Genomic DNA, 20,495 nt, shown 5'->3' with positions numbered 1-20,495 from the left:
CATTATGATAATTAACACAAGAAAAGGGACTCTCTCCTTCTGGGAAATGAGTAGAATAAACTCTGTCTGGAAATGATGGTCTCATATTTCACTGGAGTAAAATAAACAAAAGAGAAGAAAACAGAAAAGCCTCAAAATGACCATTCTGGAGGGATAAAACTTCATTTTTTAATGGATGCACCAGTGTGCCTAATACAAAAACTCAACACTTATCCGAAGTTCAGCTGTTGATTGTAAAAAGCAAGGAACACATTCAGGGAATGGTTTCTGTAATTGCCAGAGTTCATTTTTGTCTAAAAAACAAAAAACAAACAAAAAACAAAAAACAAAAAACAAAAAAAAACAAAACCCAAAAAACAGAAGCTAAACAGAAAGCAAAGTGAAAAGGCAAAAATTATCAGGAAATTTGTAATATCTATAGCATTGTCCTATAGGAACTGGATATAAAAACCCCCAGGATAGAAAAATATTTATAAATAATAAATTCTCATGAATTTGCAGTACAGGGATGTGGTTATAATTCTTACCTTAAAGTCAAAGCTTCAACATTCTCAACTATAGTTAAAACATCTATGCGTCTTCATGGGGTAAATAGTGTCTTTGTCAGTTTGCCTTAGGAGACCAAATGAGAAATGGTAATAGATGATCTCAGCAAATGGTAATGTTACAATATATATTGGCCTACACAAAATTGTTTTGGTGCTTGACCCCTATAATGTGATCTGGGCATAAAGTATTGCAGTAAACTAAAAAAAGATAGCGTTTGCTGCAGCAAAGTGAACTGTATTTGAAAACCTTTAAAGCTGACCAAGACTTGACTCAACATACTGAGATCTGCTAGGGAGTACATGCTCCTTGGTGTGCTGAAGCCGAAGTGCTTATCCTTCAGCTGGTGACCTGAAATACAGCAAGTGTATTCTCTGAGAGGTTAATTACTTTCAGTGAATGAAGTGCCTTTTTTTTTTTTTTCCTAACATTCCTAAAAGTGAGAACCTTAATAAAGAAGACTGCAGTGAGGCCAGTCCATTTGAAAGGATGGGTTCTCTGGCCCTAAATTGGTGGGTTATAGCTGGGGCTGTGCAGGACAGTTTTTTGCTGTTGGGACAGATTGACAAATTCTGAGGGGCAGAAGAAAGGAAGACTGCCAGCAGAGTTCTCTGTGTCAGGAAATCACTCCTCTGTAATAATCCCCTTCTTCATCTTTGTCCCACATGTCAGGGTACTTAAGGAACCCTGTGGAATTGAAGCAATTCCTTTGTGTACTTTCTTTTTGATGGAGAAGGGTAAGCAACTTTGTTCACCCTTCTATGTTAAAACCAATTGGTAATTCACTGTATATTAGGTTCAGCTACTAAATATACCAGTTTCTTAATTTCATAAAATGGAGGCATTGCTGGTGCTTTGTGACACTGGGAGATGAGTGATTGTTGCATCCTTCTTATTCCCATGCACCAGGAAGGATTGGGCCTTGCAGCCTCTTTCAATTTCTTTCTTGTTCCCTGTTTAAATCAAATATCAGGTGGTTGCACTGAGCTCCTGAAAATAGATTGAGCAGGAGAAAACAGGCTCTGCTGCAGCCAGCCTGTGGAAAATCAATGAGCTTCCTTGGCGAAGCAGGGGAAAAAAAAATAAATAAATAAAAGAAGAAAAGGGAAAAACCAACCAAACAAAACCAACCCAAAAAACCAGCCTGTGAGTTACTTTGAGTTTCACAGACTTTCCCCAGCTGGTCAGCCATATGGCAGAATTTGTAGCACCAAGTTTGGGAAATGTCCAAGTACTGTGGCTGCTACTGAAGGAAAAACTTCCTATCTGGGGGCATCCTCCACAGCTGCACAGTCAGGCCAGCAGCATGAAAGATCTTTTAAAACATGAACACAACGTAGCTGCTTGACATATAATGTCACATACATTTCAAAAATACTGGATTGAAAAGCAAGATCCGATGTGCCGGGGAATACTCAGGGTGTATTCATCACAAGAACTACTGTGCAAAAGCTTCCCTACAGGAAGATTATAGAAAAGCATTATTTAAAAAGTCAAATGACACAATTCAATAAAGGAAATAAATTATACTGGTTAGCAAGAATGATTGCGTGAACTACAAAAGTTGCAGTGTTTTAACCTTAGCAAAATGATTTTTGACTTTGTAGAGATTCCAAACTACAGGCTTTTATTTTTTATTTATTGGCTTGTTTTTGTTGTTTGTTTATTTGTTTCCTTGGTTTTCTTTTGTTTTGTTTTAGTGTAGAACATGCCAGCTGCAGAAGGCCATGAAAAGGCTGGGGATGAAAAGTCTTGACTGTGGAATGAACTTCCAGAGATTAGGTGAATTGAAACTCTGGCCATCTTTAAGAAAAGCTTTTATATCTCTCCATCTGATACAGTTTTTCTGTCAAAACTAGAGTGCCACTCACAACGCCAACCACTCACACTTCTTAAATAATCACAATTTTCTAAAATCTCAACCAGAACAGAGCTTTTCCACAGCCTAAACAGACAGAAGGGCCAGAAATTCCACATGGTTTACCAGAGACTTCATTAGCACTAATCTGTTTTATGTAGAAACATTCACATTCTCCAATGGTTGGTGACAGTACAAACACTGAGATGAGAGGAGGAGGATTTCTAATACGTTAGAGAACATTTTTTCTTTCTTCTTTTTCTTCTTTTTTCTTAGCTCGCCTTTCAGTATAAATCCTTTCACAAGTACTGATCAGTTACAGTATGGGGGGGGGGAGGCTGAAGCCTTGTGCTGGACGAAATCATTTTGAAATGCCTTACTGAAACATGTAAAAAAGACAAGAAATCGCATTCATGACTTTTTTATGGAATTATTTTAAATGGAATTATGTTTTCTTAAATATTTTATACCAGGAAAGTGAAACTGAATATGAAAAACACTTGGCCAAGTGCCAAGTTCTTTCTCCAGGGTCGTGCCTTTTATAGCTAAACTTAATGTAGAATTATTTCACGGATGCTGGGAAAAAGAATCATTCAAGTTGCTGAACAGCAGCAACATTATTCTTTACTTGTAACGTCAAGTGTCTGTTGAGGCTCTGCAGGAGGTAACAACATGCACTGGACCTCCTCTTGTTCTCTCCTCACTGCACCTCAGCACAAGATTTGCTGCAAAGAAAGTTCAAAAGAGGATAATGAGGCAATTTTGCAGATGCTTAAAGGCACTTCTCCAAGTGTGAGCAGTCGCATGGAAAAAATGCAGAGGTGTTTATTCTAAAATATATCAAATGGGCAGGGTTAGGTAATGTAATGGATCAAGTCCAGGTGCACTCTCAGCTGTGAATGGAGGAATTTGGTAGTGGTGATGGGTGGCATGTATCATACAGTATATCAAATAAAGACAGAAAATATTACGTAATGTTCTAATATCACATTGAAAATAATATGGCCAAGCTTCTAAGTAAGCTGTGTTTAGGAGAAGGTCCTCTGCAAGCAATTCCTTAACAGAGTGATGAGTAACTTCATATTCGTTTAACAAATAATCCCATTAGCAGCGAAGGACAGCCAAATGTGAGGATTAGAAATCTTGAGGCAGACCTCCAAAGAGCTGCAATATGAGCACTAAGTGTGCTGAGTGTGCATGTATGTACACATGTACATTTATATATGAGAATGTGAATTTATGTGCATATGCTTCAAAAGTTTAGATATATTGGCTTGTTTTAGTGGGCCTTTTGATTTTGAACTTCCCTGTCTGGTTTCAGCATATTGGTCTTCTGCTGTTTTGGACTGTCTTTTTGTGAGGCTTCCAAAACTACATAGTGATCTCCCTGCCTCTTGCAGCAGAATCAGCATCTGCCTGTCCTTGATTCTGATGCTTGTTCTGAGAGAGGAGTAAAGCTTCTCTTACTATAGTTAAATTATGTAGCTCCTAAATCAGCTCTGTCTCCAAGATGCAGAAGTTCTGAAATTCCCCTCTCCAGTATACAATGAGGGCTGCTCCAAAAGTAATGCCACCTATCTTATGATGGCCCTCAATGTTGGAGGCAGATGGTGGTGGTATGGCAGTAGAGGAAGAACCTTCCAAAAAATATTCTGCTATATGTTTTTGCCATGCAACAAATGGTAGTAAAGTGGCAGTCTGACCAAATGGCATCTGACATGGAAGTGCATTTGAAGCAAAGGTGTGGATGTGAATTATTCCATGCTGAAAAAGCTGCAACTATTGATATTCAGTGACAATTGCTGAACAACTTGGAGACCAAACTGGGATGTGAACACAGTGAGCTGGTGGTGATGTGTTTCAGCAGTGGAGATGGAGGCAATGGATCCTCTGGTGCAGAGTTTGAGGGGTGTGGCATGCAGGATCTTGTTCATTGCTGGTGAAAATGCAGAGCTAATGGTGGTGTCTGTGTTGAAAAATCATGTTTTGTAGCTGTGTGTTTTATCAAATAGTGTTGTTGTGAACTTTCTTGTAATTTCCATGGAAATAAATAGGAGTTGATACTTTTGGAGTAACCTATGTAATATCTTTGTCTCATTATTGTATCTTTCAGTTTCAAAATTGCTTTTTTTTTTTTTTTTTTTTTTTTCCCTGGATAGGTTTCTTCAGTTCCTAGAGCTGTTAAAGAAGTGGTTAGAGTCTCCAGCTTCTCCACAATGCCTAATGTTAGAGAAGGCAGGAGAAAGAACTTTGTTTCTCAGTAGGAACCAGATAAAAGTGGGAAAAGGATTTTAAAATGCTGGGCTTCTTTCTGCCTTCTTGGGCTTTGCTGTCAAAGAGTTTGTTAAGGAAGTGAAGCTATGCCGACTTCGTCTATAAAATCTGCTTCTTTACTTATCATAAAGAAACTCCCTTTGGCTGCTCCAGTCATTTTTGATAGGTTTGGAACTTTTCTTCTCATCTCAAGGTTAGCTTGTCTCAGCCTGCTTGTCTTGCACAGGAACTGTAGAGTTTTGGAGCCTTTATAAGATACAAGATCTGCTAGTTCACTGCAGGCTCTGTGTTAATGCCCAATAAAACTTCTTTGTTGCATAGGGAATGAGAAACAGTCAAAATGGAGTTGCAGCTCAGGAACTGCTGTCAGTCAGGCGTTTTGTTGATCATGATGTTTGGGTGTATCCTAACTAGAGCAACCAAACCCCTGTATTATAGAGAATAGTTTACAAATGGCTGTCAGTCTTATCACTGTATTTTTGTTGTGTGTAAGAAGTACAGTTACATTTGCATGAACAGATTCATTTCCCTTTCTGATACACAAAACATACTTGAGCAAAGGAAAGATCGTTAGGTGACCCAATGTATAACTTCAGATTTGTTCATATAGCATACTTCAGATGTATGCAGCAGGGGCGTAATGTGGTGTATTTAAGCAGCAAACATTGTCACAAGACTGCCCACAGTAAAGAGGTTCAAGGATTCAAGAGATGCAGTAACAAGAAATTGGATGAAAAGCTCAGTGGTTACACATATGGAATAAAAAGTGATTGTAAGAGGAGCTATTTCAATTTAGGTAAAGTATTAAATGGGGTCCCTGGGGATCAATACTTGAATTTGTACTGTTTTCTAATCTATAAAAATGCCCTGGGTTAAAAAAAAAAATAATAATAACTACAAATGCATTCAATTTGCTGGTGATATGTGGGATTGCATGGGAGAAGTTAGAGTACACAACAGTCAATGAGCAAATGTAGCGTTGAACTAGGTCAGCACATAGCAAACAGACTCACTTTAAGAATATATAACCAAGCAGATGGGATCTCAGAGCTGGGTTAATCTGACAGGAATAGAACCGTACTTGTTTAAGAAAATTTTAGAATGGAACACAAATGAATTGTGGTGAAAGGCAGGAGGGACTGGTCCTGTAGGCATACTGAAATGCTGGAGACTCTGACTGGAAAGTATAGAATCAGAGAATAAATAATATTTCATCTCCAGCAAAGGAAAGGAGAAAAACTTGCAAACTCCAGTCACTTTCAGAAAATTAATTTAAACATGAAACCTGATCCCTCTTACTCTGCACCCTGGAGAATGCTGGGGTGAGATGAGTGCTGGCAGAATCTACTGCAGACCAATTTAGAAACCTCCAATGATCTAGCCCCTCAACCTCAGACAGAATCAGCCATGTTCTGCAGTGCCTTTCAGTAAACTCCATCAAGGGCACCGGGAAGAAACTAAAGGAAGTCTCAGAATTTGCATCCCAACTTTTAAAAGGAATTTGCAAACCACTTTTTCCTCTGGATTATTCAACTTACCCCAGTTTGCTTATGTGCTCTACTAAGTTAATGCCTTTCCTGTTTGTTGCTTTTGCTATACAGGACTTATACATTTCTTGTTTTACTTTGTCTCAGTTGTGGATCTGCCAAAGATTGCCTAGAGCTTTTAATCATTCTCTTCTGTAGATTTTCCCCCAGTTTGATAAGTAATCAAAATAAACCAAAGTAGTGTTTATGTATTTTCAGCTATTGAGATGTATTCAGATAGAATATCGATGACAGTGACTGGAATCTGCATGAATTTACAAAAATTGTAGGGTTGTTTTTTTTTTAATTTCACATAAAACTTTGTTTTACTCTATTAGGAAAACCTCTCACATCACATGTGAAAAATATTTGAAATACATTGTATTTCTTTCCTTCTACCAGTGTTCTTGTTTGGCAGGTGATAAAAATGCTCTTTTCACATACATACTCTTTGCTATGTAACTTAGCAATAAATAAAATATGATTTCTCTCTTTGTTTTTTTTTTTTTTTTTTTTTTTGATATTCAAAGAATGCACATTCTGTGTGCTCACTCTTTTACCTGTTTGTCTCCAGTATGCCCATAACAGCGTGCTTCCTGACCTCCTCAATGGCTTCTGTTATCAGGAAAAAGCAATGTTTACCCAGGTGATGGTGCTAGGTGTATTTTGTTTTCTGGGGTACATTTTGTCTGAAGAAGATTGTTTCAGACTCTTGAATTGCTTTAGCTTACCTGCTGTTAAGACTGAATGTAGGATGAGGTTTTAACATGGTAACAGTTATGTCTTTTCTCTAGGTGTGATTATAGTTTCATTCTCACTCATGTGCTTAGTACTTGGTTCCCTCCTCAGAAGGAACAATCATCCCCATACATTGCATTATTTTACTCTTTTTGTTTCTTTTATTCTTTCCACTCTTGCAGCTTACATTGATTGTAATAGACAGTACAACATTTAGAACCTTTTCCATGACATCTTTCTTCTGCTGAGTATCTGTAATAATGACTTCAGTGTCAGAGAATCGCTTAAGTTTTGTAATCCCATAATCTTCATTATGTACTGGACAGCTGTGGTTGTGTTGTACATTCTAATTGCGTAGTTCAGGGTTAATTCTGGCTTTTCCAGTGAACACAGTTTCTCATCCAGATCTCAATTACTACCTTATCTCATATCTGGTCCTAGTTAGACTTGCAAAATTGGCTTAGAATGATCACAACCCCCTCTGTAATTTCACGTTCCTCTATGCCCTGATTAAAAGCACATACTTCATGTGTTTCATTTTTACCAGGAATGCAGCACTCCTCGAATTTCTGTTACAGTTTCATAGCTGGACTTCTGTGCCTAAGCTCAAAACTATTAAATTCTTGTGCTCTGAATTGGCCAATGCCACAGGAAAAATCAAACCACCTTCTGTGTATCTTCTTGTGTTTTGACTTCTCTTGTTTGCAAGAGCATATAGAGTGAACTTGCCTAAGCTTTTTTTCCTTTTGTGGATGTTCCCATCTCTCTCATGTTTTTAGCTACTTCATTTGTCCTGTGCTTACGCAGTTCAAAAATCAAAAATGTCATTACTTAATCATCAAAACTTATGGGCACAGCGCAGGGCAGCCTGGCAGATGTGGCTGCAAGTTTCCACATTCACAGAAGGTCTTGCTCTTAACCTCATGTTGGACTCTGCAGTCTTGCAGCCTCCCTGCTGCTGTATCACCAGTGTGTAGCAGTGCAGTCAGGCAGAACTGCTGGCCAGTCTGACTGAAGCAAAACCATGAAGTTTGTGTTTTCCTGTTAGATGAGTGAGGCTGCCTGTCTGACTGCATAGGAAAAAGGAAGAGATGAGAATATTTATCTGGGGAGGAATAGAGGCAGCTAGATCAGCTTGGGCTATCCTTAAAACCCCACACAGAGAACCACATCACACTGTATCTCAGCTACAGCTGCTTCTGTGTTCCTTTGTTTGAGATATAAACAAGAAAATAGTTCCACATTGGCTCCTGTTGGCATTGCTTCCCAGTGCCACACCACCTCTTTGTCAGATGAACCTGGATTGTTACAAGAATAAGCACGGTTAACACTAAGAAGCTTTAGTTTTCTTGCTTTTGCGCTCCTTTCTATTTTGTTGTTGTTGCTTGCTTTTTTAGTGTTTTGTTTTTTTGTTGTTGTTGTTTTGTTTTGTTTTGTTTTAAGTTGTAGATGGTATTTTTGTACTGGTATTTATCCAAGTAGGAAAATGGTTTTCACACTTGAGAGCAGGGCTAATCATCATTACCTGTACATAATACAAGCTGGAGACACTTATTTGATGGGGCATTTTTCGAAGTAGGAGACAGAAATACAAAATCTTTCCCATTCTTGATACTGTGATTCTCACAGTGGAGCTGAAGGTATACACGATCCAACACTGAGGTGGGGTTTATTTTCCATGGTAAAGAAAATCAAATGACAAAACAATTCTTTTTTTTCCCCAGCATTCACATTTTTGCTGAAACATTGCTGAATTTCCCATAGAAGATGCAGGCTAAAGAAGTCTGCTGCTTCTGAATACAGTTCTAAATTTTAAAACTCTACTTTTTCCTATTCTCTTCATGAAGTTTAATGTAATTCATAGAATAAACAGGAGTTAACTTGATGTGTTTGGATGCGTATTAGAACTGAGAAAGGGAAAAGTAAAACAAATAATGGAAAATGGTTTTATTTTGAACTACTTTTAGCATCTATGAAATGTACCCCCTTCAAAGTTCCTTTCTCCCCAATCTTAAATAGCATTTCACTCATTATAGTTGGTAACCAGAGCCCAGTGGGAGGAGCTGTGATGTGCAGTCACCAGTGCAGCTGGAGAAAGCAGTGCTTCTCATGAGACTGCTTTGAACACAGCAGCCCAGCTGCTTCCTAATGCTGTAGCCTATTTCTGGGGCCACATATGAACCACATCTGGTTGGCAATCTAAGTACCACTATCTGCCATAGGGGATGCTGGAGCTGGAGGGAGAAGCCTCTGTACAGAACTGAGGACACAAAATTTGCCAGCATCACAGCTGGGGTTGAGAAGGTGTGGACTTCCACCAATACCAGATCAGTGGGGTTCTCCCCTTGAGCAGCATGAGAGGGGCAAAGAAACCTAACTGGTTTCAACATCAACTTTTGTAAATGTATGAAAGTGATTGCAAGCTGTTATTAGGCAGTAGCAGCAGTAGGACTTAGTGACTGAAGATCACCAAGAGTGAAGGTGTTCCTACTAGATTTAAATTCTAAAACAATAAATATATATATACATATTCTCAATTAGAATATACAGGTGGAATGGGGAGAAAAAAATGAAGTCAAACCCCACCACCATCAGCACATCTGAATATGTTTCCTCATAGGCTTAGATGAAGATTAACTCCGGAACATAATAATTATTCTGCAGTATCAATGGATACAGTAGTAACTGCTACAGAGTGCTCATATCCTGTCATCTTTAATCTGTCATGTCTGCCTGGGAACTAGTAGTGTAATCTGCAACCAGATGACATGGCCAGAAAACTGTGCCTTCATAGTGGTGCACCTGTAGCAAACGATGCACCAGCCTGCCTGCTGTAAGTTTGAAGGCAGTGTAAAATAAAGCGAGTGGTATGTAGAAGAAAATTCACAGCAAATGGCCAGTTTTTATGTTTAACTAAAAAAAAAATAAAAATAAAAAAAAAAATTCTTCTGTATGTGAGGCTATTACAGATTTTTTTAGTTCTTGCAGTAAAATTCCATTTAAAAAAATCTGCAAACTGGGATAGGAATTATATCTTATTGGAGTCTTGACTATTAAATGTGGCTTGTTGTCAGAAAACAAAGACATCAATTTTTGCCCTTAGGTGGGAAAAATGTACAATTAAGCCTCGAATTATTTACCAAAAGGAGTGAAAAGGAGAAAGAGAAACTCACTAAGCGCAGTTTGGGCCACATTGAATTTAGTACTTGATTAGAAGTAGGCAAAATATTCATCTAAATGTACAGTAAAAATATTCTGAAATATGTGTACAAAAACTTCGTTATTTTAAACCAACTGTAAACAGTATTTTAATTTGGGCAAATGCTGTTAAAGCTTTCTTTTGAAAAGTATTGTTTTTCCCTGAGCCTCTCTCTGAACAATACTTTGTATTAAATGCAGAAAGCTTCTAAAATGCTCTGATAGCAAGACTGTGAAGTGCAAGTTTACATGCAGCGCTGAAGATATTCATTAAAATTGTAATTAGACTCACGATTAAATTCAGCCGCAGTAGAAACTTTGTGTGTAAGTGTTGCTACAGGAAGAAACCTCCAGTCTGAAAATTAGTTCAGCAGTCTGAGCTATTTTAATTATGCAGAGTTGATTATCATTGGAGAAAGGAACCTTTATTACCACACCAGAATGCTGATTCCCCTTCTATCCCCCCCCCCCCACCACACTGCCTGTTTTTCTGGACTACAGTATAGTGTGTTTTGATAGTCTCATGATGGTCTGTCTAAATAATTGGAAAATTAATCTGAATAAGTTCAGTATCCTAATGCTAACATTGTATTAGATGGCCATTCAGATGGTCATTTAATGTAGCACCTGTCTTGCTTGTCAGGATACAGAGGTGGCTTCTAGTTACATGCGGAAACTTGGTCTTGTAGGGAGATGTTTTTTAATCTGCAGATTTTTGCAAAGCTACATTCCAAAGCAACATCTTGTTTCCATTTTTGCAAACCCAAAGCTAGTGACAGAGATGTTGATGGATGGCTCTAACTGTCTCAAATGTCACAAATATACCTAAATTTGGCAAATCTGAGTATAGCAGAAGGAAATGTCCCTTCCCCCATTCATGTCTAATTTGATTATTGACAGAGTCCGCTATGTTAGCAGCAGATTTTATACATCAGTTCAGAAGAACCTGAGTCCCCAGTATTTAACCTGACTATTTCAAGTCAAAAAGCAGAGGGTGCAGCACATGGATTGTTGCCAGCCCCTTCCTGTGCTTGTCCTGGAGTGGTGTGGAGGTGATAAGTAGTTGCACAAAGATTTTTGGATACAGTAATCCAAATGCAGCACTCTGCCTTTCTGCCTGGAAGGCTTGTTAAGGCCGTGGTAGCCAGAGAAGCAATATAGTTGTTCTGCTCTGAAGCAGTTCTGTCCACCCCCAAATTTTCATCTACTGTTTGGGAACTTTATATCCAAGAAGAAAGGCAGGAGGTAGTAATGATGCAGATCTCATTCTTGACCTTGATGTATTTTTTGAGGTATTTTCAGGCTTTTGATCTTGTTTTCTACAGACATTTTAGTACCTTTTTTTTTTTTTTTTTTTTTTTTTTTTTTGTATATTTTCTCATGGTTTCTACCTGAGCAACTTATACCCACATATATACTCCAAGCGATACATGCAGTACGAACTACAGGGTACTAGTGTTTGTTTTTTCTTAAATTGATTTACGGAATAGTTTGGTTTTTTTGTTTTTTTTTTCTTCCATGTTAATTTCCCTCTTGCTGTTGGTATTAGAGAAGACAGTGATAATCATGTATTTGCTGTGCTTCTGCTGGTTGCCAGCTGTTACTGTTTTATCTCTTTATTACAATAGAATCTCTCAGTCACATGTCATCTACTCAAGGTGTTTTTTCATATACATAACTTTTTCCTTTATTCTAGCAAATAAAGAATCCTACAATGTTTGTAGTAATGTATATATCTTTCTCTATTGAAATACTCAATGCCACAAAAATATGAGTTTTAGGAAATATTAGTACAGCATGATAAATACGAACCTTACCAGGTTTGACAGTAACACAAATGAAGATATACTTTAGTCTGACTCTTTGTCGTCTTAAAAAGCTCTCTGCAGATCGGGGGGGGGGGGGCTGTGGATTGACATGAAAGTAATTTAAATAACCATTTTTATTACTGATTTAAAAGCACAAAAACTTGTTTTAAGTAATAGACTTTTAAGAGGCCTTTTTTTTTTTTTTTTTTTTTTTTTTTTTTTCCCTTCCTATAATTTCTTTGCTGCCTTATGGAAGAAGAGTTAGTTTTAATTAGTGGATGGTCAATGAATTTGTATTTTGAAAATCAAAGTTGTTTTTGAGTGTTGATTTGTAGCAAGATATTGCCTTTACGATAGAGAAGATGGTTGCCGTGTCTTAAATAATTCATATTATTTAGAGTATTCCCAAAGAAAAAACATCACATATGCAGGTTATCTGAAGTGATTTCAAACACTGAGTGTTTTATTATTCTAGTGTTTTGTATTTGGAACACCTTTTGGAGGCAGTTGGAAATCACTTACTAGATTTAAATAGTAATGCACAACAAGTAATTTGAGCAACATGAAAATTTAAGTAAATAAATTTGTCAAAATATGTTTCATACACATATTACAAATATTTAACAAAATAAGTATTTTTTGCAACTAAGGAACTGACTTGGTGGCTTCCAGTGACTGGATTTGCCAGGACTTCAGAACTGATAGATTTCATTCACTAATGTCTAATTCTAGTCCTAAAATCAGAGAATGAGAAGAAGTTTATATTTCTTCAAGATACGAACTGTTGCTTTGTTTTTCATTGCCAAATTACTGAATTAGCTATTTAAATAAGGAGAAGTAGAGAAAGTATCTACCTTCCCCTGCTTTTCAAGGGCTACTGCTACAAATTGTGATAGAAACACAAACTGTAATATTAAAGTTTTAATGAGATACTTTAACCCTGCTTTAGGCCTTTCACATAGTCTGCCATAACTTAATGTTTTTTTAAGTGGGTTTATTATTTTTAATGAAATAATTATTTAATTTTAAAATGTGATTTTCATATAAATTGCTTAAATATCACCTAGTTATTTCTATGAATTTAATTTATTTTTTTGTATATAGATAAGAATGGTGCACATATTTACTGATTGGATTTAATGATAAATTCACACACAAAGAAAAGCAATAGAAATACCAAGTGAGAAAAAAATCCTACCCACCTCTTAATTCCAGAAGGCAAAAGCGATCCAAGACCAGTGCTGTAGATATTTTGTAGTTCAGTCACTTTGTCTGGACTGTGCTTCTTTCTGTCAGGATGCTGAGGGACATGCACATGAACTGAAGAGTTCAAGGGAAATTAGAAACGATCGCTTATAGCTTTTATTCTCCAAACTTTGCTCTATGTACTGGAGAGATTTCAGTCTCCATGTTTGCCAGATGTTACAAATAAAAATGATATGGGTTTTGCTCAAAGGATCTTCCAGCTTGGCTCCATGATGATTAAATGGAAACATGACTAGATTCATCTCATCTCATGGCAGCAGTAGTGAAATGCTGTGTTGCACACCAATAAGGGAAAGTAATGGGGATGGGATTTGGTGCAACAGGCCAGAAGTGAAGTCCTCAAAAAATTTGTAATGCATGATTTCTGGGCACAGTTGTGATGTCAGTGAGAAACTCTTACTCAGACCCTCCTGTTTTAGGTAAAGCATGTTGTAATTTTTATTTATTTATTTATTTATTTATTTTCCTGGATGAGCGTCTTTGCATTACTGACAAGAAAATCTGTGAGGATGTGTTAGGGAAGGAGGTAAAAAGGCATCTAGGATTAAGGCCTCAGAGCTGTTTGACAGTGTGTTAAAAGATCACTTTGCCTTTTTAATTTTTCATTTTCCTTTCAAGTTTTTCTGGGTACCTCAGTGGAATTGGAGGGAAAATTATTAACACAATAGTACAGGTTGCAGTTGCAAGGGAACTGTATTTGCGCACCAGGCAGGTAGGCTGAAAATGGCTTAGGGGAGTAGCAAATATTTTTGGTGTGTGTTTTAAGTGCTTGAGAGTGAAGATGTTTGAAAAGCATCAGGGGAAATAATGAAGAAGCGGAGCCCATCTGAATATTTATTTTTCCTCAGCCATCTTTGTATACTAGCTGACTCACTTATTTATTTTAAAACCACCTCGTAACTGCATACCCAAAATAATCTTCTGAGTTGCTTCCCTTGCAGCTTTTCCCTGATGGGCCTAGTTTTACTTCTTTTCCTTCTGTTATGAAGTGCGCAGTCTGCCATGATACCTGTGTAATTTTGTTTACCAACCAAGAGCAAGAGCCAAGAGCATGATTGAAGGTGCCAGCATACAAATTTAACTCTCTATCTGGAGTATTGTGGCACACTGCTGAGAAAGAAAGGCTTAGGGAAAGGGAGGGCTAAGGATTTGCCTGCACTTGGGATTTCCCTTGTGGAGACTGCAAGAAAGTGCTGAAAAGAGGTCTTCTGCCTCTTTGCTTGCTGAGAAACTGCATGCCAGGCCTGCTGCAGGCTAGGTGGGGATCTGCAAGAGAAATAGAGTTTCCCTACCACACATGTTCCTGTAGGTTTATGTTTCTAGTCTACATGAGTTAGTGATATATTTTTCATGTGTTAGGTGTGAAGAATAAGTACCAGAAGCAAACAATAACTTGGTTTTCTTATCTCAGCACTGTCAGGACTTCAGCTGACACTAAGCAGTGGAGTTTAAAAACCCTTACGGTCCATACACCCAGCCAGACCCCACTCTAATGACAGTGGTCGCATCTGCAGACCACCAAGATTAAATTGAAGTGATTCCGGACAAGGTATTGCTTGTCTGATTCCTTCCAGTTTAAGATGAGAGACTGAGACTGTAAATTATGGCAGAAGGGAATCAGATTCTCCAAGCCAGCGACTCAATATCTTATGAGAGACTCACATGCCAATTCAGCTGTCTCATCTGACACTTCTTTTCTTCAGTTACTCACTACTATTATTTCACGTTGCAGTGTTACCATCTTCAGTGACAACCCTGCACTCACTACTTATTTGTGAGTGGCACCTGTTGTCTCTCAAGTATCCCATAACATTCGTACTCAAGCTCTGATGAAAACTAGTAACCTAAAGGAGAAAAAAAAAAACAAAAACAAAAACAAAACAAAACAAACAAAAAAAAAAACAAGGAAAAAAAAAGAAAACCCAAAAAACAGACAAACTGTGTGTGACTTAACAGTTCCTGCAATATTGTTCTCACCGATGAAAAAATGTAACAAACAGGTGTCTGGAGCCAATAAGCTCCCCCGACACTTGTTGGAATGCTTAACTTTCTGTAAATATTATTTGACATTTCCTCACCTGTGTTGGAGTAGGAGTGACAACTTGATCGATAGATGGAAGAGCCGCATGGCTTACTGGCTGTCAGTGTGGCTCTTCCATATTTACATCACAAGCTCTGCTTTGTTACCCTCTGAGGTGAACTCTCAGAGAAATCAGATGAAGGAATGACTGTGGATCTGTGAGCATATGTGAATATTCTTCTGCTGTGTATGTATAAATGGAAGTGTGTCGCTGTGCAGAAAAGTGGTGTTAGAAAGTGAAATAACATTTACTGCTCAGCAATCGTTGAGTTTGGGGCAAAATTATACCATGTTCTTCTGGAGCTGTTTGCAAACAAAATTTATTCCTTTTAAAATAAATATAGAATACAGTGTCATCTTGCTACCAAGAACTTCCTTTGCATGCACCCCACTTGCTTCTTACTTCTTGATGATTTTTCAGTAGCTGGGTATCATTGCAAAGCTGCCCCTATGTAGTGTAAAACTAAACTATCAGAAGGAACTAAACCAGCATGCGTAGGACATGTGACAAACAATTTCAATTTTTACCACCCTCTTTCTCTATAATTCAGGTAGTTTCAGAAGACTGAAAGGAAAATACAGACTTTTGCTTGACTGCTTTCATATTCAAGGTGTCACAAAGCAGTTTTGGAAGAAGAAAAGAAAAATGAGCAAAGAAGGACTGAGTTCTAGCATTGTAATGCGAGATACAGCCAAAAGCCCATGTTTCTTGATTGATATTGCTGTTATGCATATCAACTTTCCTTTTTTTCCCAAGAAAACAATTTTCAAAATAAATAAATATGACAATACAAGATTTTTCCAATACTAGAATCTCTCTACTTTCCATTCAGATGATTTCTTAAAAAGAATTCTCCAGTTAGATTAGAAGTGTTGTTACCACATAGTCTGGTATTTGTCAACTTTTGAAAGAGGATTTAATAGAATACTGCCATGTGAACCTCTTAAATGCACTATTTTTTTCAAAGAAACCTACACTCATACCAGTTCTCAGAACTTATTCATCCGTGGACTAAAAAAACTAAAGTAAAAATGTAATTAAGAGCTATTTAGGGAGAAACTGTTCACTGAAGTGTGCCACAACTGCTGGAGTTGATATCTGAACCTTTCTGTCACTACTATTGCCAGGATAGTTAGTTCTGAATCATTCACTATAGTTTCTACTCCAAACATAGAAAACAGACTGAGAAGCAAGACTACCTCAGAAGAAGATGTTTTACAAAGCCAGACTGAATTAATTAGTCTGGCAGCCTTTGACATGATGGATATCACAGTGGACCTTCTCAGTAAGTGACAGCATCATATTGATGTTGTGCCTTTGGGTAGGGTGCGTAATTGTTGCAGTTGTACTGAAGAGAAAGGTGCACTTCAAATTCCCTTTTTTTTGGTTATGTTTAATTTTGGGGATGCCCAACTATAATGTCTCATGCAGGAAGAAGGATGTACTGCAAGACTGTGTGCAGCTAAAGTATGTTTTCATTGTGCGAGTCCTTTCCAAAGAGATTGTGAAGATGCTTCTCAGCACGGCCAACAACAACAAAAAATTACCTCATTAGTAGTCATTAGATGAAGCTGCACTTTTTAGTAAATGGGCTAGCTGGACAGAAACATTTCATGCCAGAGACTGTTTCAATAAGATTTAGAAGAACAGCATAATGAAGGAACATGACTAGGCCAGGAAATTTCTGTGTTGCTGAAACATGAGAAATATTACAGAAAATTCCTCTGTACTTCACTGAACAGGATATGGTTTCACTTCATTCTTTCTGGTGAATGGGGCAAAGCTGTGCTGAGCCATTCGGTATTTATATGTTCCATTCTTTATCTGTTAATAGGAATAGCACTGATAGTTACAGTGGTGTCCTCTGAATCTGAGGTATGGCAATGGTATGGTGCGTGGAATTTGTGTATTTTATCGGCTTTGTGGGACAGCTGACATGGAGTTTGTTTCAGTGATTCCTTAATACAAGGGGAAAAATGATAATTATAAAGAGGAACCCAAATGCAAAGTTAACGGAGGACTCATATAGCAATCTCATTTGTTAGCTATTACAGAAAATGAAAGCTAAGGTAGAATTAGCTGGCATCTCTTGTGCTTTACACCTGAATTCTTCTCTAATACTCATATACTTGAGGCAACAGAGATAAATCAGGAGATATTAGACATCTTTCTGGGCTTTAGCAGACTTGAGTCATCACTTCTAGGGGTAAAAAAAAATGATAAAAAGAATGCATATACTCCACTTCACTTTGTATATTGTGGACAGGTATGCAGACTTTTAATCATATTAGACCAAGCTGAAGCCATCAAAATAGGAGTAATTTCAATGCAGTTTACCATTAAATACCTTGTAAACATGACAGATCAATAGCCAAACCTGAACGGTTAATTAGAAGTTTCTACACCAGGTTTTGAACTTACAAAGCCATGAAAGATTAATCATAATTCATGCGAGAACATTGAAGGAAATCTTTCTTCAAAAGACTGTTTTTGAAGCAGTGATGCTAGTAATGTCTCTGCCCTCATTTCTGAACAGATGTGAGGATCTGGGTATTAGCAACAATCTTGTTTTTCTGTAAATATTCAAATAGCACAAAATGAGCTAGTGGTATTTCCAGAAGTACATGTACATCTGTCTCTTGATAGATTCCTTGATGCCCAGTGTCTGTGCTCCCATTCTTCTTCATCTCTTCTATGCCTTGGATGGAGCACAGACATCTGGCTGATGGAGGGTGCTCTTGACCAGTGGCATTGGAAACCAGAACTGTTCTTTCCCGTAGGCTTCTCCTAGCACAGTGGTTATCTCCTGAAATAATTCCTGTGCAATTTTTTTTTTTAATTTTTTTTTTTTTTTTTTTTTGTTGTTGTTGTTGTTGTTGTTGTTGCAGTGTCATCACTGAAAATGTGGGCTAAGATTTTTTTAAGTCTTGTTGGAAGGGAATGGCTGCTCAGGAAGTTGTTCCTGTAGAAGTTATGTGGCTTCCATTTTCACTTGAAGGTTTATCTTTGTCCTATATAAGATTTAAATTTCTACTTATAATTCCAGTGGAAAGGAATCAGAAACTGTAATAATTTAGGCAGTTGCCAGATATCCTGTTTTTCAGCATTATTGTCGAAAAACAAAACTACAGGACTGGAGTAAAATATAGCTCTTAATTATCATCATGTTTGATTACCTACGTTTTTCACCTAGTTCTGAAAAGATAGAAACATCACAACTTGAATTTTAGGTCTTATCTGAAATATCAAGAGTTGGCCATGAAGAACTCATAGTGTTATTCTCTGATGCTAACTACGTTTTAGAAGTGAAGCTGGAAAATTTGGAGCTGACTTTTTCAGCCTGTTCTGAGAAAAGCTCATCTTGCTGGAGTTGCTTAATTCAAATTGAATTGAACTGAAAAATCTCCAAATATATGAATCTATCAGAGAAACAGTTGAGAAGTGCTTTTAACCCTTAACTGTCAACATACTGGGCAATATTTTTACCATCAAGAACAAATCTCATAATGGCATTTAGATAAAGGAAAGACATTTTTGAACTTAAAATATTCCAGTTATATGAACTAAAAATTCTGCAATGAAGTAATGGTACAGAATACTTTTGTAAGTATCTTTGATACTGGTAGAAGTAGTCCCGACTTGCTTTATAAAAAATATGGTAGAATGTCACATGTTGCGAGCAGCCTATGGAGCTTACCATAAAATAAGGTTTACACATACAGAATTGTCAGAATGGAGACTCTATTTTTGGTGAAATGTTTAAACTACATTCTCTAATCCATGCCACTAATATCTTGCCCCCATAATGCTTGCATTATTTCTAATAGATTAGTAAACACACTGCAGTTGTAACTTAATTAATATTCATGGGAAAGAATTATCAAGGGAATTTGTTGATCTTGCAATCTGAACGAAAGATAAAGTAGGTTTCTGATGGAATTTTTCAAATGCAAACTGCATGCTTCTATTTTATTCTCCTCTTAAATTAAAAAACCAAACTAAATTGAAAAAAAAAAAAAAAAAAAAAAAAAAAAGCTGAGAAAGATCCTGTCATACCAATGGTGCTACCAGCTGTCTAGACACATAAGTACTGGGAGGTGATGCTGAGATGGAGCAGTTTTCATTCTTCTCTTTCTCCTTGCAGTTAGACTTCAGCATTAAGGAGAATGTGTGTTCTCTGTTTAAGAATTTGCAGTTGGAAATAGAAAGGAGGATGCATTTTGGATGGGGGACAGATACTGTTGTTATGCAGAAAAGAAATTATTTACAGTGATAATCTTTATGATAAATGAAAGTAAAGCAACAGAAGCTAAAGGATGCTTTGTGGAACACTTGTGTTGCTCTGCCTGTAAAATTTTTTTCTCCCTTTTTTCTTTCTCTCTAGAATGTTAAATAGAAGCCCTAGCTTGAGAATCGATACTTCAATTAGATTATATGGTAGGCTTTTGGATGTCTGTTAGCATAGCCAGGAGATTACTTTCCTTGGATATCGGGACAAAGCTTCTCTGGAGTGGAAGCCTGTAACTGCACCTTTAGCTAGCCTGCCTTGGGACAAAACTGCAGAAAGAGAAGAAAATAAGCTTATTGTTTTATAGTATGCTTGCTGGATACCCAGAGACTAAAACATATTAGCTATCCCACATCCAGAAGGAAACAGAAACCATTTGCAATACATACAAACAATGAAAGGAAGTATTAAGTCCTGGTCTCAGAAAGTATGTACTTAACTGTAAGTATGCAAATTGTTGCACTGGAGTCAGCAATACTGTCTAAATGCTTTAGTGTATTGGAACATTAGTGCCATAAAATGGCACTGCACAGACATTATGAAACAGTTGACTAGAAGACTTCATTTTGAAAATAACAAAAATCATGTTGAATATCGATTCTATGATTCTGTGATACTGGGGTTAAATTCAAACTGTAGTCTGTTTTCTATAATCTGTAATAAGTATAGATTTCTACAAATTACTCTGCCTAATAGCATCACAAATATCTTGTCCAAGAGAGTAAATGCACTTTTGACCTCCTAAAATAAATGTTTTTAAATTCTCTTTTCCAAAAAACAAAAAAACAATAAACCCAACCAGAGTGTCTTTTGGTCTGTAACATCAACATCTATGTGTGCTGCACAAAGCCATTTTGAGTATTTGTTGGATACCTACCACTAAAATGTTTGAATGTGAACTTATTTTGTGGC

The sequence above is a fragment of the Excalfactoria chinensis genome, chromosome 4 (genome assembly GCF_039878825.1).
Source record: "Excalfactoria chinensis isolate bCotChi1 chromosome 4, bCotChi1.hap2, whole genome shotgun sequence".
Taxonomy (NCBI): Eukaryota; Metazoa; Chordata; class Aves; order Galliformes; family Phasianidae; genus Excalfactoria; species Excalfactoria chinensis.
The sequence above is the reverse complement of the archived record's forward strand: the minus strand, read 5'-3'. Positions refer to the sequence as shown.